The sequence below is a fragment of the Alligator sinensis genome, unplaced genomic scaffold (assembly GCF_000455745.1).
Source record: "Alligator sinensis unplaced genomic scaffold, ASM45574v1 scaffold119_2, whole genome shotgun sequence".
Taxonomy (NCBI): domain Eukaryota; kingdom Metazoa; phylum Chordata; order Crocodylia; family Alligatoridae; genus Alligator; species Alligator sinensis.
In genome coordinates, this window is record NW_005842242.1 from 578647 (window position 1) to 602163 (window position 23517).

At 44.9% G+C, this 23517-nt stretch overlaps 1 long non-coding RNA gene across 1 annotated transcript; it reads left to right on the forward strand.

Annotated features, from left to right (window-relative positions):
• Positions 1 to 35: 35 nt before the first annotated feature.
• LOC112550900 lies at positions 36 to 3276 on the forward strand. The gene is made up of 3 exons (XR_003094965.1): positions 36 to 387; positions 1384 to 1849; positions 2967 to 3276. It is a non-coding gene; the product is annotated as an uncharacterized LOC112550900 (long non-coding RNA).
• Positions 3277 to 23517: the final 20241 nt, after the last annotated feature.

The following is a 23517-nucleotide window of genomic DNA, read 5'->3' on the forward strand; positions in this document are numbered from 1 at the left end:
GGATCATAGCTGCACCTTGGATTCACGCGGCCAAATTCAATGTGCTGGCTCTGCTCGGATTTCTACGGGCTTTAAAGAATCCCCTTCGTGGAAGGTGGACCCGATTCCAGTCGCCGCCTCTCCGAATAGAGGAGAAACTGCCTTGCCACAGACCAGAGCGCAGAGCACCGTGTGAAAAGCCTGAACATCTTCGCCTAGGCTTGCAGGAGCACTGAGCTATTTTACTTTTGCTTGTAGCTGGTGATAGGCTGCTCTTGCCCTTTGGAAGCAGACTGCGCAACGCCTCCCATCATAGGCCCTGTTGGCAGTGGCTTGCAATCCTGCTAACCTGTTTTGGGATCATTTTTCCTTGTGGCAGGTGCCTCCCTAGCTCCGCAGTTCTGGGAGGTAAGCTAAACTGTTTAGCGGTCTCTTGGATCATACTGAGAGGAGCGTAAGCTGCTTGACCCATATTCAGAACAGGTTTCCAAACGTTTTGTTTCCCTGTTTGGGATCGGGGACTTGACGGGCGAGTGGGGAAGCAGTGACCGAGGAGTCGAATCCTCCCAAAATTGTCTGTGCTAGCAAACCCTGGCTCCCGACTGCTCCTCTGTCCTCGCTGAACATTTAGCCCGGGTTCAAGGGCTGAGCAGACATTTCCTGGAAGTGGCTTTGCCTTGTTTCCAGGCTCTATTGTGGTCAGTCTAAGTCAGGGTGGGCAAAATGCAGCCTGCCAGGCCATTCTATCCGGCCCACGGAGCCCCTAAAAAATGTAGAAAATTAATATATATCTGCCCCTGGCTGCCTGTCATGCAGCCCTCGATGGCTTACCGAAGTCAGTAAGTGGCCCTCCGCCCAAACTAATTGCCTGCCCCTGGTCTAAGTTTTTCCTGCTCCCCCTGCCGGTTTCCAGGCAGCTGGCAGGAGAAGGAAAGCACCTGATTCGGATGCAGAGGGGTGACAAACGGGAAGCAGAGAAGGGGACACTACAGGAATTGGCACATGGGCACAATGGGATGGGAGGGGAACAGGAGATGCTACGCGCCTTGCACCCGCTGTAACGCGGAAGAGGGGGCTCCGGCAGACAACCGCTTGCCTCGCCGCACAGCTCCAGGCCGCAGTCAGTCCTGGGCCCTGAACGAGACATGGATCCTCTAGAAAAAAATAGCGCGATCACGCCATTAAAGACTGTATCGTACATGAGAACTGAAGCTGAGCTTGTTGTACAGAGAGTTTCGGGTCTGGTATTTCCTAATTTCTGCATCTTTCCCTTGGCCACTTCGTAGTGTTGCTTCGGTGCAGGTGTTGGGTGTGATGCAGACGTAGAGTTTATGTATTGAGTGTCAATAGTGCCCAGTGTATATTTAGGCCGTACATTGAAAGATGCACTCTTTCTTTATTCAGAGCTAAACCATCCCATACAGACAAAAAGGCTGCATGAGCACCAGGCGCAAAAGGGGAGTAGGTGCCGAAATCTCATCCTCTCCCCAGCTGGACCCTTCTTTGGAAGTACAGAAGCCTCGATCAAGGGACTGAAAACACTGGTTTCTAATAGGAAGGACCGCCAGCATCTCTCGTGCAAGACGAGGCTGGCCCTAGCAGCACGCCGTGGCACGGAGATCCCCTCTCAGTGAAACTCCTCCTCCCCTTGGCAGCGTCATAGCAGAACCTGTCGAACCAGCTGTGCAGCAGGATTAAAATGCACACGAGCCCTCTCTCCATTTTGCAATCTCTGCTGCCCTCGTGTGCAGTGAAGCAGTAATGAAACCTTGTCCAAATTCAGTCGGATGCACTGAGTAAGACGCCTTTCCTGTCTGTTTTTTGGTGCAGGCCTTGGCCGGTTCTCCGGGCTCTGATGTCCCCCTCTCAGGTACGCTGCTCATGTTAGCAACGTTGAACATCGATCGTCTCTCTCAAAGCTGCCCGAGTGCTGTGGACAGTAATGAGGGCTGGTGAAAAACTAACTCTGTTCTTTGGGAACGCTCTCAGCAACGCTTCTCTGTTTCTAGACAGCCTGCCAGCCGTCCAGCCTTTGCCTCCCTGCACCTATAGCTAGATGCCGCTTCTGCTCCATTCTCCGGTATCCGGGCTGTAACCGTATTGGTCTAGAGGAAAAAGCAATCGGGACTCATCATAGGGATGATATCTTTTATTAGACCAGCAAGATTTTTGCAAAAAAAGTCTTTAATTGCAAGATTTTGGGCACGCTGCTCCTGCCTTTGTTTCAAGGTAATTTGCATAATCACAGATCCTCGCAGGACGCGAGAGGCTCCAGACCAGATGGATGGAGTTTTCCATCTATCGACTCCTCTGTGAAATCCTATGAAATATGAACTTCCGTTCCTCCCCAGGAGAACTTCTACAATCTTTCCTCCGATGCCCGATGAAGCTTGCAATTCAAGAATTTTATTTTATTGTTTTGCAAAAATCTTGTTGGTGTCATAAAAGAGATCATCGCTACTATGAGTCCTGATGGCTCATTCCCATTCTGACACTGGCTTGCCCTTCAGAAGTTCACTCCTTCCACGGATTTGCAAGCGTGAATCAATCCAGTCATTGCCAGAAGTGCAGGAGGTGCCGCCCAGAGCAGTTTCATTACTGCGTTTCTGGGTTTGGCTCTTGCACGCAGGAATGGCTGGGCTCAGGGGCAGCCCTTCTGGAGAGTGCCAGGTCCTTGGTGCCCAAAAGCATCCTTCCTTTCTCCCCTTGAAGTTAATAGGAGCCAGGTACACATGGCCAATGGCTAAATTCAGGCAATATCTACCCTAGGCCTGTTGACCAAAATATCTCCCCTCTTGCTGGTACTGGCACAGCTCTCTCAGGTGTAGCTCTTGGGGAGGCATTAGTGTATAGGGGGCACCAGGAAATTGCTGGCATTTTAGCATGACTAACCTGTAAAAGACACGGAGTAATCATACTGCCAGGAGCTTATTTTATAGGGCTACTTGCCATTTTTGTTTTGACTAATGTATATATTTTCCCCCCAGAGGCAAAGCTGCAGATTTGGCCAATTGTACAGGAGAAGCAGAGAGAAGCTGCCCTCCATCTTATCACGTTCTCAAGCTCCAGGCAGTGCGCGCAATATGGCACAGTATGCGAAACACTCCCCATTGTCTCTTCTCTAACTACCTCCCTCGCCTTTGTGGTTTAGCTTGTGGACAGCCCTTCTTGCTGTGCACTTCCCTGTTGCCAACTCCCGTGAAAAAATGTGCATCCTTGTGCAGTACTGCAAGTAAATGCTGTGGCTGTTGCAAAGACCACAGAGATCCTGTTGTATATAATGGCCAATAAAATTTAGCTTGCAAAAAACTTAACAAACCATATCGTGGGGTATCTTGTACATTCAAATGTGGCTTGACAGACACAGGAGCTGATTCCAAAAGATAAGCTGCAGCATAAACCCATCTCTCTCAGATCACCATCAAGTCGAGAGCATAGAACAGTTCAGCTAATAGCTAACTAAGTTGATCTTTAATCCATTTTATTGTAAACCACCCAGAAAGATATCTGGAGCAAGCCTGTAAGGAAGCATTTATTAACTTGCATGGATTGGTTGAACGGTGAGACTCTGGAGGGGCAGATTTGTGCCTTAGAGCAAAGTTTTGAGATCTGGAAAGTGAACTGAATTGACCCCTGCCTTGTACTGTGCATAATTGTGGGCACCAGATGTTCTTATAGAAGTGAGAGAATTTGCCACCGAGTTGGTTTGCTTTGGGCAGGCATCAATGACCGACTCCTCAAGGTGCAAGGCACAACAAAATTAGCCTTCATCTGTGATCCAAGACCATTTACTCTTGCACAAGTGGACAATCTGAAGTGAGTGCCTCACCTGTCTGATGGGGATGTAGGTTGTAGCTGTGTTGGTCTAAGGGCATAGGCAGACAAGGTTCCTTGGGTGAATCTGATATCTTTTATTAGACCAATTATTATTAGTCTAATAAAAGATATCAGATTCACCCAAGGAACCTTGTCACCTGTCTGATTGCATCCATCAGGTAAGTTCTGTGTGCTCCAAGTCAGGACTGGGCATACAGAGTTGCACACTTAGATCATTTTCTGTTTTACCTTTTTTAGCAATACTTAGCATTTATACGTTGCATCCCTATACTTTACAAGCATGAGTTAAATAAATTCACATAATGTCCCTGTCAGGTGGGTAATCACCTATTATTATCACTATTTATAGATGAGGAAACTGAGGCAGAACAAGGTGCTTAGCAACCTCAGCTCCAGATGAAGGCGACCATTTAAAATGGCAGACGTTGCATTTCTTAGGTGGGGCCTCTTGAATAAAGTGTTATATTCCACAGCAAGGATGAGAGGATTCAAAGCTGCTTCTCCTGCCATTGACTTCAATGGCTAATGACGGTGCTTTGCACGATGCAGAATTGAGCTATAGTCTGCTGCCAGCCCATGCTTCCTAGGAACCCAGGAATCTCATGTTTTACCCGAATTGAGAGAGAGCGTGACATGCATAGGTGTGAGAAGGCATGGATTTGCCAAGTATCTCAACAGGAGGATGGGTTAGTTTGTGCACCAGACCTTTATGCTTTACATTTATATAACTGCTGGCCGCCAACCTGAAGTTCTGATTCCTTTGGAGAAGGTAATCTTGACCTTCAACCCTGGCTAGCCTCATTATGTTGGTTAGATTTGCTTCTTTGCAACCCAAAGAGCATCATGTGATGGCATTTGGTTCCTGGAAACAATACAGGTCAAGTTCTTTGTGATTCTTCTCGAAAAACACTCTTTTCTATTATAAAATATGACGGATGGATAACTGTAGCAGAGGGGAAAAAAAGAGATAGGCATTTAAATTTTGGCCACCTTATGATTGAATAGATGTCAGAGCACTGGAATAAATAAAATATGTACATAATAGACATTTTGGAGGCATGCACTAGGGTCTGGAGATGCCTACTCTGTTCTGATAGCTTTTACCGACTGTATTTGTATTTCCCTTTTGGAAAAGATACAATTTAAAAGCCGAACTGCTGCATGACAGCAACAAATAGCCCTATCACAGCAGCTATGATTCTTCTGATGTGGCAGCTGCTCTTGATAAATGAAGCCTGGGTAGACCGTGTGTTAATACAGGATGCAGGCAGAGTGTGGCATCGTGGTACCGCAGATCACCAGATGGATCAAAAAGAGATGCATAGATGCAGCGGAGATGCAGATCAACTGCAGAGAACAGGAGGGACTTTTTTGTCAGGACCTGAAATCTTTCCCTTGTTTCAGGGTCCAGTTTATATGAATAATCAAGATAAATAGAATATAATTCAAATTATGGAGCTGAAGGCACTCACCGGTGGAACTTCTCCTTTGTCCTGGGATTCCCACTGATATTAAGCAAAGAAAAAACCATCCCTGCACCCTCCCCCAAATGAAGTGATAGGCCTTCATTCATTGCTGAAATGCCAGGCACGAATGACTTATCGCAACAGTATGAAGGCCCGGTATGTTCAGCTCACTGAGCCCTGAGCAATTTTTAATGAAAAGGGAGAGTGCCAAGGGAAGCAACAACAGAAAGGGCAAGAATTCTGCTCGTGCATTGTCGGCCGCAAGAAAAGCAAGTATGAGAGTGCCTGCGAATAGTTCATGAGCTTTTTTTAACCCCAAAATTCCCCAGAGAGGGGAAGTGGGTGGATCAGGATAATGAGATACCAGACTTTGACCTCCTGGTTGTTGGCCCAAGTCCAAGTAGGTGGAGACTTTCTAAGGTATTTCAACACGAGAGAGTGGGCAGCCCATTCCTTTGGGAGGGAATTTTCTAACTAACATGGGCACCAAATGACAGGTAAACAGCAAAGTGAAAGGGCATAAAGATTTAAGGCATGATCCAAAAAGTATTGCAGCGAGTGAAAAGACTTCCGTCGACTTCTCATTAATCTCTCCCCCACCCGAGGTGAGGGAGCGGTGCAAGGGACGTGAAGTATTGACAGGGTGGCCTGAGGAAGGACAAAGAAAGGACTTTGGCCTCAGAGCTATCATGATGTCACCAAAACATGATGTCCTGGACGTGGTTTTAGGTCTATTGGCTCAGTAAATGAAGCAGCTTGCTGTGTCCCTTTTACCTGCCCGTGATTTCTCTGCCAATGGTCCTCTCTTCCCTCTTGAAACCCCTTTTCTCAGTGTAATCTGCTCTCGTGTCATTATAACAAAGCAAGCTTCACTTCAGTAGAATGAGGCGGCCTTCTTCCAAGAGTCTGGTTAATAAGAGATGGTATCGGGAGTCAAAATTGAAAAGGGAGGTTAGCAGGAACTGCACTGAATTTAAAGGAAGCGTACCTGGGGCTTCCCGAGCTGACAGCACAATGCTGCAACTTGTGGAAAGGCAACAATGGGGCTGTAAAAATGCAACACGAGAACCTATAAAGAAATATATATGTAAATGGGGATATTACTTTAACCATCTCCTTTGGTGTTACGCTCCTATGCTGCCTCTAACTCTAAATGGCCTACTCTGTTCTAGTTTTGTTAGGTACAGGGTAGACTATTAAGGTAATTTAATTTTACTAATTTCATATTCCACTTCAACAATATAGGATACCAGTAACTAAGGGAAGTTGAGGTTGGATATTAGGAAAAACTTTCTCACTAGGAGGATGGTGAAGCCCTGGAACAGGTTACCCCGAGAAGTGGTGGGATCTCTGTCCTTGGAGGTTTTTAAGGCCCGGCTTGACAAAGCCTTGGCTGGGATGATGTAGTTGGGGCTGGTCTTCTTTGAGCAGGGGGTTGGACTAGATGATCTCCTGAGGCCCCTTCCAACATTTTAATGTTTTAAGTATTTGATTGGATAAAAAATTACCTCTTAAACGCACCTATTCTTAATCTTTCTGTGTGAATATTTGAACTAGATACAAAAACCCATCCATTCGGTTTCCCTTCTTTTTGTTTACGAGCAGGTTCTGAAATCCCCAATTTGTCATTTATAGCCATTCATAAATTTCTTAGTGAAAAGTCCTCTCTTCCTCTCCAATTTGTAGGTCATGAAGTATCCTGGCTGAATATTTGGTATTCAAATCTCAAAGCTCCAGCCGTCAGGGTTCGTTATGTACCATTATTTCGGCTTCCTGGTCCGTAGGTGGACGCAGCTAACCACCATACTGTTTCAACCGGAATTTAGATATTCCAGCCAAACGTACCATTCGGTTACAATGATTGCTTTTCGTGAGTCGCTGTGCATTCTTTGGGACAGCAGGTTTGCACGAGCACTTGGGTTGCAGAGATCATCCGCTAACTTGTGGGTGAGACCGAACATGAGAGGTTTGCATATTTGTGGTAAAAACAAAATCCACTTCTTGATTTGAATGAATATCCACAGTACTCTCGCTCTTCCCCCACCTGTTGCAGTGACCTGGTTTGAGGTTGTTCAGACATCAGAGCTCTCTGGTTACCTGCAGGGAGGTGAATGTGTAATTCTGTAAGGCCAGAAGTGTCTAGTGTGCAACTCCCCGCACCGCTCTGGCACCGTGGCTTAGCTTGAGGGACCGGCTCGGCTAGCCAGGGAATGTGTGAGCCTCTGATGCTCATTCACTCCCTGGCCACTTTGCAGAGATCACCAGCGCGGGCTGCCACCTCGTGCCACATTTTGGTCATCGGTGTGAACTTTTTCGCGATGTGACCACCTTCTCTGCCGGGAATCAGCTGAGACTGGTTTAAAACCCCCTGGAAAGCGCTTTACTTCAATTGATCAAAAAAATCACAGCCTTCCCCTTGTCCTCAATTTCTTTCCACATTTCAGATATCAAACAAACTAAACCTGCAGTAACCTATTCTTATTCACCAGCCATCACTGATTTGCTGATAGCAGCTGTTGCCTTATGGTGAAGGCACCGGATTGCGATCAGAAGTACTCGTATGAGTGATGGCCTTTCTCTACTACATCGGGCAATTGGTTTCTATGCCTTGGTCCCCGCTCTGTGGAACGGAGCCAATATTTTCTTTTCCCACCGTTTGTCTGTCCTACTTTCTGCTATGAATCTCTCTGTAAAATGCTGTGGTCGGGGACTTTCTGTGCTTCCGTTACAAAAAACAGAATATTTCACTGAAGGATGTATTCTTCATGCTGAAATGTGACCTCTCTGGAAAGCTGGTACACGCAGCACATTTTAGCTCAAAAAATCTAGCCATGAATGATTTTTACTTTGTAGGGAAGACAGGACTTCCTTGTAGCCCGGAATTAAAATATTTCACTATTAAAAATACCCAGCTCAAGACTTCCTGACTGACCCAGCGTAAGCCACCTGCTACTTTGCACATGCTGCTTCCTCTCTCTGAGGAAAGCAAGACCAACTATCAACTGTGATCTGGCAGCACCTTGTTTCACACCGACTTGTCTCCTGGGGGTAGCGAGGCTGCATTTTGCTATGTGAAGCAGCAAAGTTACATGATGATCAAAGGCATGTTCTTGAGCTGCTTTTGCAGCATGTAAAAGCACAAGCTTTCAGGCCTCCTCTCCTGCTGTTGCTGCCTTTTCTCGGGGGAGGCCCACTGCTCTGAACAGTCTTCGCCCTAACGCACCCAGAAGTTCATCAGCCGCCTCCTTTTGCGGGGGGTTGAAAACGTTGCTTTTTTTTTTTCTCCTTTCTGCAGGGGCTGTATTTTTTTTTTTTTTATATTGGGATTCTGTAACGCTGTGAATATCCCATCTAGTGATGGGGCTTTGTCTTTATAAATGTGCTGGCTGTAATATGGATATCAGAGGGACAGCGCGCTTTCACAACAGTGACTGCTGTTTGTCCTTTGTAACAGAGAATACAGAAGCGCTTTCCGGAGATGGTTTCTTCCTTTGGCTTATATCACTCACAGCTCCTTTTTTGTGTCACCGGTGTCCTGTGTCTGCAACCTTCCCTTTCTTTCCACCTCTTTTGAAGTCTGTGCTTATCACTGTCCAATAGCCTTTTCCGTTGTCTCCACTTCTGTTTGCTGTGCCTTTTGTCTGGACATTTGCAGTACAAGATCTGTGGCCTCCCCATGTTCCACCTCCTCTAACCATTTTCCCTGTCTTCTCTCTCTCTCTCTCTCTCACACACACACACACACACACACACACACACACACACACACACACACACACACACACACACACACACACACACACACACACACACACACACACACACACACACACACACACACACACACACGACTGAAAACAGGTCATCTCGCCATCCTCCTCTTTAGACACCTCCACAAACTCCCAGCACGTGCGGAGATTTATACACGAGGGAGAAACTGAAAAGACTGGCATGATATAGATTAGGAAGTAGATGAAAAAGATGCTAGTTGGGTCTGTCTCTTTTTTTTTTTTTTCTCATGATACAAGAACAAGGTGACATCGAATTGCTTTCAAAGACGATGCATTTACAATTGATAAAAGGCTTTTTTTTCCCCCCTTACACAACACTTAACCTGTGGAATTTATCACCACAAGATATCATTGAGGCCAAGAGCTCAGTCAGATTAGATATTTCTATGGATGAGGAAAGCCACAGGGTACATTAGAGGATAAACCATTTATAAGGGATATAAGGCCTCATGCGTTGTAGATGATAAGGATTAGGAGGAAGGTATCCCCCCCCATTAGTCTGGCTGTCCCGTTATAAGGTTACCTGCATCTTTCTTTGCAGCATTTGTTACTGGCTGTTGTCAGATTTAGGATACAAGGTCTTACATTCCTATGCACTGCAAGATCCAGTTAAAAAAGGTCCCTTTTTTTTTTTCAAAACCATCCATAACCCTGTTCTTCATCCCTTTGGTCCTCTCTCTATTTTTCCGAGTCCTCTGGTACTAGCCTCCTTTTGATTGCATACGGTGCAAGCCATTAGCAGAATCTGGCCCGCGTTGCTGAGCGCTCCCTCCTTCCTGCATCTTTCTGGGTCACCGATTCTACTTCCCGCATAGCTAGCGACACATCTTCTCACCTTGCCCGAGTCTTTCAAATGTGTCTTGCCAGTGCTGGTATGGTTTAACTTCATAACTACAATGTGATGGGATTTGTCCTGCCCAGAAAATGATATCCGAATGAGGTTGTGCAGTCCATAATGCTTACAGGAACCAAGTTGTCAAAATAGCTTGCAGAATTGTTCTGAGACTTATCTTCTGGACTTTCAGGTTGTTTGCCCGTGTATTATGTTTTCCCTAAGTTTGTACTTTAGTTACACTGACGTTAAAGACATGCTGATTAGGGCTTTGCATTCCAACCGTGCCAACGCTTGAGAGGATAATGAGCCTGACAACTAATCTCAACAGTGTGCATTTACCATGGTTTAGTCTGTATGGCAGCACAGAATTGATGCCGTATACAATCAATACCACAGGTTGAGACTGGAACAGGCAGAGTCAAGGGCAGCCCTTAAACAGTTTTAAACAGCATACAAGCGTATACTTCTTCGTACAAAGTTCCTCTTTTGGGCATGTGCTTGAGTTGATAACAGATTAAACGGGATCCTTGTGTTTGCAACATTTCCTCTGTCGCCTGTATGTCCTGGTAAGGCTCCCTAACTCATGATATGATATCTTCAGTGGATAGTATGCCTTCTCCCAACCCTGCCCGATGTGACGTTATTCTCAGTTTGCACAGAGGCCAAGCCATGGATGTAACATCAAACATTTATTTTTATTATAATCACAATAAATAGAGAGATAAGATACCAAGAGGGGTGAAAATAGGGCAAAAACCTGAAACAAGGCCCTTTTTTACTCCCAGAATTTTGCCTCTGTTGGTAAATTAGGAAAACGTCTTGGACTACGTGCAGTCCCTGAGGTTGGAGATGGCCACTGGAGACAAGCGAACCTCAGAGGCCCGTAGCTCAGCTATGCATACAAAGCTCAGGCAAATATATGCAATCAAAAGACAGGCCTGGAGAGCGCCTGGGGGATACTGTGGTATGAGGTTTCCACTTCTTCCTGGCTTGGTCAGACTGGGACTATCTCACCAATAATTATTCATTTGATACTTGTCCTTCTGCTCCTGCTTGGAATCAGGTGCCTGAAAATTTGACAGCAATTTTCAAACCTCCATGATAGTTCTGGGTTTGGGATTCATTTAAAGGTTTAAGCTCACTTGTATTTCTGTGCTAGAAATATGCCCCAGCATGAACTTAGCCACATTTGGTAAAAGGTGAGCATAGGCACAAGAGATGAAAGGCATCTTTCCTTTCATGCGGCCCTCTCAGACGAGATGACATCTGAACCAAATATAAGCCTTGTAAAGCATGTGCACCCACATAGCAATGGGCCCTGATGGGTACAGATAGCGAGAAAATAGCAATTGTTGCCAAGCCTTGTAGTATTACCCGAAGTCTCATGATGTCTTGTTTCTTTCCTCCCGCCCTTAAACGCCCAGTTGTTGGACGTAACAAGATCCATGAGACTCTCAGCCTTTTTCCAAGAGGTCATTTTCTAACTCTCCTGATTGCAGAGGGAAGCTTGAAAACAGGAAGCAAGCTCAGGAACCAAAAGCAAAAGATCCCCAAATCTGTTGTTCCAGGAAACCTCCCATGATTTCTCTTTTTGTCCTGAATCCTGGTTTGCAGCGTTCGGGGTTGTCAGTACAGTAAGGAATGCCAGGGCCCAACCTGCAAGGATGATGGCAAAGGGGAAATTATTATTGGTTGGTTGGACGTGCCACGCTTTGGGATTAGTGATACGGTCTCTTTTTTATCACTTCCTCTTTTTCTGTCTTAGCAACAACCATAACAAATTCTGTCTTTGGTGAACACAAGTTTTAATCATGTGGAGCAGCACAAACAGTGAAAGTGTTTGAATATTTTTAAACGCTTTAACACAAAGTCCCCGGTCAGTGAAGACATCCCAGTTCTTGTGTGCTTTGACAACGTCTGCCCAGGGGAAGCTGGGGGTACAGAGAGGAGGGAGCCTCTCTTAGGATCTCTCTTTAACTTCTTGCAGCAGGGGTTGGCAACCTGCAGAGGTTCATCTGGCCTACAAAGGTGGGATATAATTTATTCTCATTTGGCAGTGGGTTGTAAGCAAGCCAGTGGCAACTTGGAGCTGGGGAGAATTGGCAGCAGGTTGCAAGTGTGTTGGTGGCAAATCAGGGGCCGAGAGAATTCATGGCAGCGTTGGTGGTTGGCCCTCCAACCTGCCTGGGACCAAGTTGCCTTATTTTGGCTTGCTGCTCCTAAAAGGTTGCTGACTCCGGGTCTACAGTATCTCAGCAGTACATTGCTCATTATTCTACAGAGGATGATAGGAAACTCTGTGCCTTTTGACTCAATAGGGCAGTTATCTCTTAGGAAGTTGGTTTAAGTAATTCTTGGTGGATGGCATGAAGGTGCAGCAGAGAAGATAGCTGAATTTGGATTACATGGCAAAGTGGAATACCTCCCATGTGCCCCGCTCTTCTGTCCTTTATTCGACAACGTTGTTCAGAAGGGGAATTCTAGATGGAGGGGGTAAGTTTTGACTCGAGAAGTAAATAAGAGTCTCCATAGAAGGACACCCACGTTCTTAGAAAACTTCTAAAAATCATGGTGGTTTAGAAATGGAAATGTGACTGGGAAGCCAAGTGTTTCATGTGATTGTTGATTACTGTCCAGATTATTGGGAAACAGTTTCCTTACATAAAACAGCAGCCTCTCCCAGAGCTGCAAAGTTCAGTTTGCTCAATTTGGTATGGCAGACAGTGGACCATGGTTTGAATGCAGAGAAGTCGCAGCATCAGCAGAATCCAAATATGTCGCGTCCTGTACACCTTCCAGCTGTGGGACGTGGCCATAGCAGCCGCTGCTGCTGCTGCTTGCACGGCAAGTTTGGGGAGACTGATACAGCTGAGAACAGCCCGTCCAGGCTATGTAAGCTGTGCAAAGGCTGGTCCCTGCCAGCAGCCTCTGAACCCTTTAAACAGAGGTGCAATGCAGACCTCACCTGTGATAACTACTTATGTCCTGTGGCTCCCCATTAAATGTTACTTCTTCCAGCTACAACTGTACATGATATCATGCCTCTGGCAGTTGCTTTCCTGTACCAGCTCTTCATTATGTTAAGTGTTAAGTAAGATTGAACTTAATGCCAGTGACAGTGATACCATGACTAGCACTTTTCCTCCCAGTTCAGAATAGAGAAGTTTAAGGCCCCTATTTTATATAAAAACATCTATCATAATGAGTGAAGCTGAAGTTGTTGGCCCTTTTACGTGCCATTTTCAACAGTGGTTAGGCTGCAGCAGTGGTGATGTGACGGCAGCTCCAATAACAATTTGCATTGTACGCAAATGTGCTAATCATACAGCTGGATCAGATGGGTTCTGCGCTTCTTCCTCCAGCGCCTCTCCCAGGACAGAATAACCAGGGCTGGCTTCGGCAAACTATCCCCATTCAGAAAATTACTCAAATAGAATATATGCTTAACTCTAAAGCAACGTTGCTCAAACATGTGCTGAAGTGTTTAGGTGAATTAGGGATGACATGCTGACTAGCTATCTGTCTGTAGCTAGTTCCAAAACTGCACTGTGGCTGCCTGCTGTTTCTAAACCTCTCGCATACTGGGAGGTAGACGAGGCCTTTGCACACGGGAGGTTATAGGGCGATGCAAAGAGCCTTCCCCTCACTCCTGTCTGTGCCCTGCAGGAAGGCCAGACACAGTCCCAGTCCCTGTGATCAGGGGAGCAAAGGGACCGTTTACCCTGGAGAGAGCCAGCTATAGGAAAGAGAGCATTTTCTGCCGTCCCAAAGCATAGTGCCATGCATGTCTATGGATAACAAAGCACTTGAAAGGCACAATCCTACCCTGGGAGGGTGATTCCACGTTACCCTCGGTGCAGACTAGTGGCTGTGTGTCACGGCGGGGTCTTGCTTGTTTCCATTTGTCCTCCTGTACTAAATACCTTCTTGTAGCCACTCAGCTGGATAATGTGCGAGAGCAATTCCCACTCCAGAACGTCCTTCCAAGGCTAACAGCTAAGAAAGGAAAGGATTGAGAGGTTAGCGAGGTGAAGATTTCACCACATGCCTGCTGAGTTACAAGGCAATCAGGACTTGTAGTAGAAATTATATCTTTTATTAGACCAACAAGGTTTTTGCAAAAAAAAAAAAAAAAAGTCTTTAAATTGCTGAGTTACAAAGTACTTCACTGGAAAGTACTGTCAAACTTTTCCTAGTCATGGCCATCCACTTTTGTTCTTATGAAAAGTTTTTGCTTCGTTAGCTTTAATAAATGAAGGAGAAAAACATTTGCCATGTCCTCTGAAAGGTTTTTCTAACTTTGGTCATCGTGCTCTTCAAAAACCAGGGTCCAGTTGTCTCGCAGCGTGTCTGGGGAACGCTCCCTTTTGAACTCCCACACCTTTCTCTAGAGAGTATGAGTGCTAAGGAGGCAATTACTTATTAATTCTTTAGAAGGCTCAGAGCCCAGTTCTTCCCCTTTCTGATATCCTCCAAAAGGTTCAGGCTATCTGAGCTCATCCAAAACTGTCTGTTGTCCTTCAGTGCTCTCGTTCACCTCTTCTTCCTCTGAGGCCTTGTTGACTCTTGACTTTTTTTTACTTAAAATAGCTTACTGTTGATGCTACCACTGGCAGCACTAATAGAGAGAGAGCACCAGGAGCTGGTTTTAGCCATTCTGGATACATTACCCCAAGATGGAATTGCAGCTCATATACTGATAGAGAGAGTTTGAATTCCAGCTGCCATCCCATATGAATTCATCTTAACATTGCACACTCTGCTCAACAAAACTGAGTAGAAACGGTTAGAGGAGAACTGATCATACGTGACAGCAGCCCTTTCAAGAAAAAATGGCCACAGTGAGATCACACTTAGGTGTGAGCAGGTAAAATGTTCCCATACTTCTCCGGAGGTTGCACAAGAAGCAAAATCCACAGAACTGCAGCAATGGGGTCACTTAGTCTTATCGGGAGATCTGTCTCTTTGTGCTGGCTGTCCGGGTGTATGAAAGGTATGAGTTGTAAGGGATGTGTCTATCTACTGAGTAGGCCTTTTTTGGTTACTAGGTTTTCCATAAAACTATTTGTGCTGAAACCTTGATTTACTTCACTGCATGTTGTTCTACCTGAAATTTTGGAGGTTAGCAAATTTCAGCTTGCAGATAACGAATCATTTATTTGTATTTATTTAAAAAAAACCAACATAAAAGAACTCTTTGATCTAATAATCTTGTATTCAAGCATCACTAACAACGCATGAGACAGCATGGATAAGTGGAACATGGGAGAACAGGTGTGACCGTAGGCAAGTCCTCTTACTTCTTGATGCCTCGTTTTCTCCATCTTGAAAATGGGGAGAATAAGTATCATCCTTTATAAACAGCTTTGATATCTGCAGCAAGAAAGTGCTACGGAGGTGCTAAGGATCATTACATTGTGTGAATGTAATGTGATCGTGAGCATTTGTACAGAGCACAGGCATTCCCCAAATCTTTACGGGATCAAGAAAACCCCAAACCTGCTCTCATGAGTGTTTGTAACTAACTAGAAGATGGATGAATTGAGCATTTGGGATTCAGAGCCGAGTCCCAGCAGGCAAAAAGCCAGTCACTGAAAAGCACAACATTTATTCTCTTTCATGTTAACATTGCTGTTACATGACTTGAGTAGTGTACTTTAAATCAATATTTACTTTCCAATATTATGATTGAGCAACAGAGATTTACCAAGACTGAAATGTAACTCTGATAAACACAGAGCCAAAAATGTTAGAGCACTTTAAAATAAACTTTCTTTTTTGTCGGACACCTGGATTCATTCCTGGTCTGAAAGAGCGGTGAGAGAGTACTGTAATATCCCAGGTTATAAGCACACGGACATGTGTGCAGTTGGCTCCTCTCAAGATACCTTGGTAGAGGTCCAGCTGACCAGAGACATTATAAAGATTGCTAGGCCCTGGATATAAAAATCACAGCGCTCAAGCTTTTAAGAGAAGCCAGTGGATGACAATAATATGTGATGTGGGGTGGAGGAAAATTAACATCCAATAAGAAGGATGTTCATTAGCGAGGTAAGAAGTCATAGGAATGATGGCAACGCAGTTATGGGAACAAAGAAACCCTAAAGTGAACGAGTACACGGACTGTAGCCAGAAACGAACAGTGCACCTTTGGTTGTTACTGGCACCCGGGATTCGAGTAGCACCAACCAATTCTGCAAAAAGATCCCACTGTCCTTAAGGACTCTGACCCCAAATAAGATTATCAGATCTCCTGAGTTTCTTGCTCTGTCCACCTGCTATGAGATTTTTTTCCCCCCATTTATTGCAACTTTCATTTTTTGAGATCGTGACTTGTGCAGAGGGACACCAGCCATCGAGAAGTCACCCCCCCACCCCCGCTGTATCTCAGAGACTCCCCTTATGTCCTGGACCTTTCCAAATAATGCTGGATATGGGGTCTGAGTCCCTCGTGACCGAGTCAAGTTGCGTGATAGGCCTGCTTAAATGAACTGCTGTCCTTATTGACAAGCCTTGAGCTTTGCTCTTTGCTGTCACCACCCGTTGCCCTGACTAGGCTATCTTTCTCCTGCATGTTTGGATAGGACAGCCAGACATCGGACGGCTCCCTTGATTCAACCGTCTCCGCACTCTGATGCGAAGCTGGATTTACGTTTCTCCCTGGTACCTGTTGTTTTTGGCAAGGGTCTTATAAAGTGAAGAAGACTCTTTTCTATACAAGTTTCAAAGTAAAGCAACTTAAAAATAAAACCGTGGCTGTACCTTTTGCTGCACTAATCAGACTGAAGATCTAGCTGAGCTAACATATGCCCATTTGGAGGCTCAAATCCCATGGCGGTTTGTAAATACTTAGATTAGATAGTCTATCGCTGGTATTCTCTTAAAACATGTGTTTTCTAACAGCACTGGCTATGCCTCAAAAATAGAAATTGATAGGATGAGGCTATTCAACTTCTGTCTTCTACATAAAACCTATATTTTCTTTATAACTCCTATAAGTAAACTGTGCCAATTTTGTGATGATAGTTTATTATATCCATTGTGCCTCCTAACCACGGCCCTGAGATTCTCTTTCACATTTTACTTTATTCTTCAAGTGAAGTCATCAATATTTCGTACTGAATACTACAATGGGACAGAACTGACGCTTGTAATACTGTAATTATAGAACGTGTCATGATATACACTTTAATGCCCTATTTCTGAGGGATTTATATCTCAGATACAAGTATGTGTTTCCAGCTGAAAACAGCCATTCCAGATGAATTTTGGTTAATTTTCTTTTAAATTGGCTCAAAGATTTTTTTTTTTTCCTCAGTCCTAGGAAGGGGATTAGGCTAGTGCATACTGACTTATTTATCTTTAACTTTAGCAGCTACCTACTTTCCTTTATTCTTCTCCTTAAACATGTGGATTAGACCAGGGGTGGGGAAAATGTGGCCCGTGGGCCAGATCTGGCCTGCGTGGCCCCTAAAAAAAATTTAGAAAATAATATTTATCTGCCCCTGGCTGCATGTCATGAGGCCCTCGATGGCTTGCCAAAACTCAGTGAGTGGCCCTCCACCCGAAATAATTGCCCACCCCTAGATTAGACACATTTTGGACCTAGATTCCTCATCTCCTTACATTTTTCCTCCTCTCATTGAAAGCCTGGGATTTGGACAGCTGGCACGTAATGGGGATCTTGCCAATAGGTATATTGCTGTCCTCTTCTAAGTCTTCACTGATATGAACAGGAGGCCTAGCGCCCAGCAGTGCAAAGGACTTGTTAAAAAGAAGCAATGAGAGCTAGAGATGTTGATTTAGAAAACTGTCTCCAGTCCAAGGAATAATAGGAGGACATTTCTGTCTGGAAAATACCGGCCCCAGAAGCTAACGATTCTGAGCAAAGCCTAGAACAACTTTTCTTTGTAGGAGAGCCAACATCATCTTCATCTTAAGTGTCATAGATATACTGGTTAAGGGATGACTGAGGGTTAGGGGAGGGGTTAATATCACTGGTAAGAATGGCAGGAGTGTCTGTTTTCTGAGCGATGAAGAGGCGATGCTAGTATATGGATGCACACACATATCAAAAGCAATAACAACATCAGTAAGTGGAGTAGAAAACCCTGCACTAGCTCATTCTGCAAGTTGGGGAGTTGTTCTGTTCTACATTTGAAACCGTATCGGTTCTAAAAATACGTGTTCTTTTGAGAGTTGTCATCTTTATGAAATCTCATCTTGGTTTCTGATTGATAGGGTTGAACATTTTCTTCACACCCAACAAAGCCAAAAATCCAGCGTTATCATTCTCAGTGTAGCTATGACACGTCTTTCCTCATCACCTATTATATTTTCTCTGACCACATTAAAACTTTTCAGCCTTCGGACAAAGCATAGATGAAGTATAGTGGGGGTGTTATCACAAGATAAGCAGGGAGAGAATGAACCAAATGCTTCTGCAGCCAGTGTTGGTGATTCAATGGGTGGTAGTCCTTCTTTTGAGCAACTGAAACTGAATTTATTTTCTGCTACTCCATCACTTTCCATTGTCTACATCTTGCAGATTTTTTGTACTGATAATGTGTAACTGCATCACAGATGTTATCAAGGGGAAAACTTGATTTTGGCAGCTGGAAAGATGTAGGAGGCAATACGCTGAATGTTTCCGGTCAAATTGTCATCAGTAATATAATGAACAATAAATAGCGAGTTTTCAATGCTAACTTGAAATTTTGCAGTTAACACCCATAGCCCACACCTTGCCTAGAACACGATTGGCATCCTTTTGTCTGCGAGAGACAGTGGATATTGCAGCCTATGATGTAGATGGTTTGCAGTGTCTCATGTGACTGAATAGTTCAATCTGAGATTTACACGATCTAGGGCAGTGGTTACAAGTATGTGTGTCATGGTTGGGTGGTTCAGGAGCTTTTTTCCTTCCGATGGACTCTTTTCCCTTCAAGATGTTGGAGCCAATTCCTGACGTGGACTTCGATGCCCTGGTGGAGACGCTGCCGCCACTTGTTCCGGTTGTCTGCCGAGGTTTCCCATGAATTGGCATCACTTCCAAATGCCTTCATATATCACTTGCATGCGTCTTCATAGCAAAGCTTGGGATGTCTCGTTATTCTTGTTCACTCAGATAGTTCCCCATATAGCATGTCCTTGGGTATATGTCCATCTTCCAGTCTGCTCAGATGGTCTAGCCAGAGCACTTATCTATGTTCGAGTAGGGCCGTCTCCTAGATCCTGTTTCAGGATGGCTGTAGCTTCTGGGAGGCAACACTGCATAGGTTTATTTAGTTCAAAGTTTTTAGGTATTCTTCTTTTGTTGCAGTTTTGTTTGTTGAAGGTTATATAAGTAAAGCGTAGACCCAGAAGCATAATTCTGCAGCAAAGGAGGAGCAAATATTAGATGCTACAGTAAATGCTACACTCATAGAGGGCCCTGTGCTTTGGGGTGCCATTTTTTAAAGAAATATCCAATAACATATAGCCATTAGACTTCATCTAATGGGTTACTGGCCAAGGGGTCTAAGAAGTATTTTCTAAACTGTTCCCACAGTTTTATTATTCTTTTCTTTCTGATGTAAACTGCTGTAAAGTATTGCTACTGGTGCATGTTTTATGACTGCTGTTGTGTCCCATTGCAAAGACAACTGCATTTCAGCGGTAGGTGAATGATTTCTGCATGAATAGTAGATCGCAGATGGAAAAAAATAATCAAAATAATTGTTCAGTGATTTTTATTCAGCTACACAGTGCTGGTCACAGTTGAGATAAAATGTTCCCTCAATAATTTAGGGTCAGATTGTGGTCTTGCTGGTACAGTTATATTGCATTACTACTTTATGCCAGCTACCTAGACCATGAGGATGGATGAGATGGAGAGAAAACTATTCAAAGGAGTAAGAAAGGACAGGATGAATTCTGGCTCTGCTCCTACAATGTCCTGGGTGGCCTTCAAAGATCATCTGATTTGGGAGACGCTGCTGGATGTTCCCAAGGCTTCCACGAGCTGATGTAAATGCTGAGCCCCAAACATCTTGCTTTGGTTGCTGGAACTGGGCACAGATTTTAGCACTGTTTTGGTTTTGAGCAACTATGCACCCCTACTCAGATCTTATGTCTAACCTCATTTTGAAAGAAGGGACCCCTTCAAATCCTCATGCCCTAAAATAAATGTCGTCCTCCTCAAGACTCCTCGGCAGCTCTTGCTCGTTCCAAGTTCAACTTTGTTTTACGCTTGCAGTTTTTTCACTCTCCAAAAGCCAGCCCTGTGGCAGAGACGTTTGAAGCAAGTGGGCTCTCGTAGACTTCAGGCACCCCATTGTCTTAAGGTGGCCGGGACGCACGGCTGAGACTCTGTTGGGGGCTATTTCATTACATTTTCCAATGAAGGGCTACTGAGACACGTGCACAGTCTGGCCAATGTGCCAAGGCACACGTGCAGCTGGCTGACTTGCCGGGCCACTGCTATTCCCCCCGGAGGCTGCATGCTGCCTGCGGTCCCATATATTGTACACCCCTGGCCTAAAGTTTCCACTTGAACAGACAACCATTAACGTGATGACAATTCACTTTTGTCCCCAGTCTAAGACGGATCTGACACAGCCTTTGCCAGCAGTGCTGGATTCTGTGTTCACATACAAGCAACAACAGATTTTAATTAAAATAACTTTATCACTTTCGCTGGTCTTCCTAAAATGTACATAGACAGATTCTTCAAATCATCCTAATGGCAGAGTTATGTCAATGCGCACTGCAGCAGATATTTTGGATATGCAATCTTGCAGTTAATATCCTCCATGGAGTGGTGGGAGAATGGGGAATGAGATTGTGACTTTTTGATATTAATCAGGGGAGATGGTTGTCTCACAATTTGCCCCTTATTGTATTACAGCAGGCCAAAATCCATCAAATATATAATTCCTGACAAATAATTCATTCTCTTCTAATGAAAAGTTAGAGAAGAGTTTGGGTTTGTTTGTTTTTTTTAAACCTGGAAAAGCAGCACATAAATTTAAGCTAGTTTTTTTTTGGTATGGGAATGGAGTTTTGAATTTTGGGATTGGAAAGGCATGTCAAATCAAACCCATAATCTTGTATAAGTATCTTTACACACTGAATTTCCTTGATATAAGGGAAGTGGGAGAGGAAAAGAGGAATAGTAAATCCTTCATTGAACAAAGCCTCACTACTCAAATATCTAATTGACTGAAGACCTACTATAATATGGGCCCTTCATAAACTCCAGTGATAAAGGTGCCTGCAAAGGAGACTATTACCACTAGTTGTCCTATCCCGTATCGCTCCTTTCTCCCTGCATTTTTCCACTCTTGCGAGAAGAAAAGATATAATAAAAAAGGATGTCTTAATGCACGCACCCAATAGTAGTTTACTTGTGAAATGTTTGTGGGTGGAGGTGTAATTAATGTGTGACAAACTGGTACTGGTTAGAGAGTGATCCTATTTCCTGGCTTTAGTCATATGATATAGATTCCATGAATTATTCATAGCATTTTTTTGGTTAATTGGTTTTTTGCCAGTGTCTTGACGCTGCTAAGTCATTAGGCTAAACCACTGAAAGGATTTGATGTGGAGGGATACAATAACAAAGTAGCCAAAATGAAATGCCTGTTATGACTTTCATTAAGGAAAAAAAAACAAAAACCAGTCCACTAATTACCAGTAATTTTTTTCAGTTTAATTCAAGCAAATCTGGGCCAGACCTGAGCTCTGGTGATCCAAAATCCCAGGTTGTTCCTCATCCATCCTGTTTCTTCCATGTATTGCATACTCAGGACTTTAAATTTCATGCCGGTCCACGGATGGCCAGAACAGGGCATCTCACGCTGTGTTCCTACACTTCTAAATCCCCGATTAGGCATTATATTTAGTATTTCTGACTCATCTGTGTGCAGCATTGGGGCATAATGTCCTTTGTACGGATTCCAGCATCTGACGTGTTTCTGTCATTCTAGTTGCAATACGGTTTTGTCTTTTCCACTGCCCTTGTATTTAAGGAACCCTCTCGAGTTTTTCTTCAGTCATTTGCTATTCTCAGTTGAGCTTGTCAAATTTCCACTCGAAGATGAACAGCACTTGAAACGCATGTACTTTAAACCTCTGCTCCTTTTTCTTGCTTTTACTAGTATAGGTTCTTTTGAAAGCACATCTGTTTTAAGAAGCTTCTTTCCAGGCCTGCGTTTCACAGTTAACAAGAACGGTGACGGTTTACCGATTGCTTGCGGAAGTCCAGCGACTACTTTCCAAATAAAAGTCTTGGTAATATGACTTTCAATAATTTACGGCTTGTTTCTACCTGACACCATTTAGGCCTATTCTCGTATTGTGACGAATCCACTATGGACTGGGCTGGGCTAGTCTGACCGATCTGCTAGGGAGGAACATGCAGCTCTTCCCCTGCTTATGCTGCCAAGTCGAAGGTTGAGAGACGTAGCAAAAGCTGCGGACGTCTGAAGGCAAGTAGAAGGCAGGGTCGATCTGCGCTTTATGGATTAACCGAAGTAGACGGAGAGAGAGAGACCACCAGCTTTTGTAGGATGAAGCTCGCTTCACCTGATGCATCGGCTTGCAAAACCTGTATGTCCATCTCTACCTACTTACTCGGTCTGTCCATCTCTACCTACCTATGTCTCTCTACCTGTCTATCCATCTCTCACTTGCTACCTGTCCCTACCTTTCTATCTCTACCTTGCTACCTGCCTATTTACTTTAGTCTACAACCTATCTATCCATCTCTACCTACCTACCTGTCTATCTTTCCATCTCTATCTACCTACCTTCCTACCTGTCTGTCTACCCATCTCTCTGTACCTCCCTCCCTATCTGTCTACCTGTCTATCCATCTCTCCCTCCCTCCTTACTGCAGTTAGTCTACAGGAGGTGCCCAGGCCGTGGGAGAAGGATGGCGGAGAGCTGAGGCAGCGCCCGGGGGTGGGGGGCCGTGAGGGGACGGTGGCAGCTGGCCCTCCCCCCCACAGGCACCTCCAGGGAGCGGTGTAAACTCTACCCCCACTTTTACCCCATTTCCAAGTGTCTCCAGAGAGCGGTGTAAGCACTACCCCCACTTTTACCCCATTCCCAAGTGCCTCCAGAGTGTGGGGTAAGCACTACCCCCACTTTTACCCCATTTCCAAGTGCCTCCAGAGAGCGGGGTAAGCACTACGCCCACTTTTACCCCATTTCCAAGTGCCTCCAGAGAGCGGTGTAAGCACTACCCCCACTTTTACCCCATTTCCAAGTGCCTCCAGAGAGCGGGGTAAGCACTACGCCCACTTTTACCCCATTTCCAAGTGCCTCCAGAGTGTGGGGTAAGCACTACGCCCACTTTTACCCCATTTCCAAGTGCCTCCAGAGAGCGGGGTAAGCACTACGCCCACTTTTACCCCATTCCCAAGTGCCTCCAGAGTGTGGGGTAAGCACTATGCCCACTTTTACCCCATTCCCAAGTGCCTCCAGAGAGCGGGGTAAGCAGGGGACACACCTTTACCCCATTTCCAAGTGCCTCCAGAGAGCGGGGTAAGCAGGGGACACACCTTTACCCCATTCCCAAGTGCCTCCAGAGGGCGGGGTAAGCAGGGGACACACCTTTACCCCG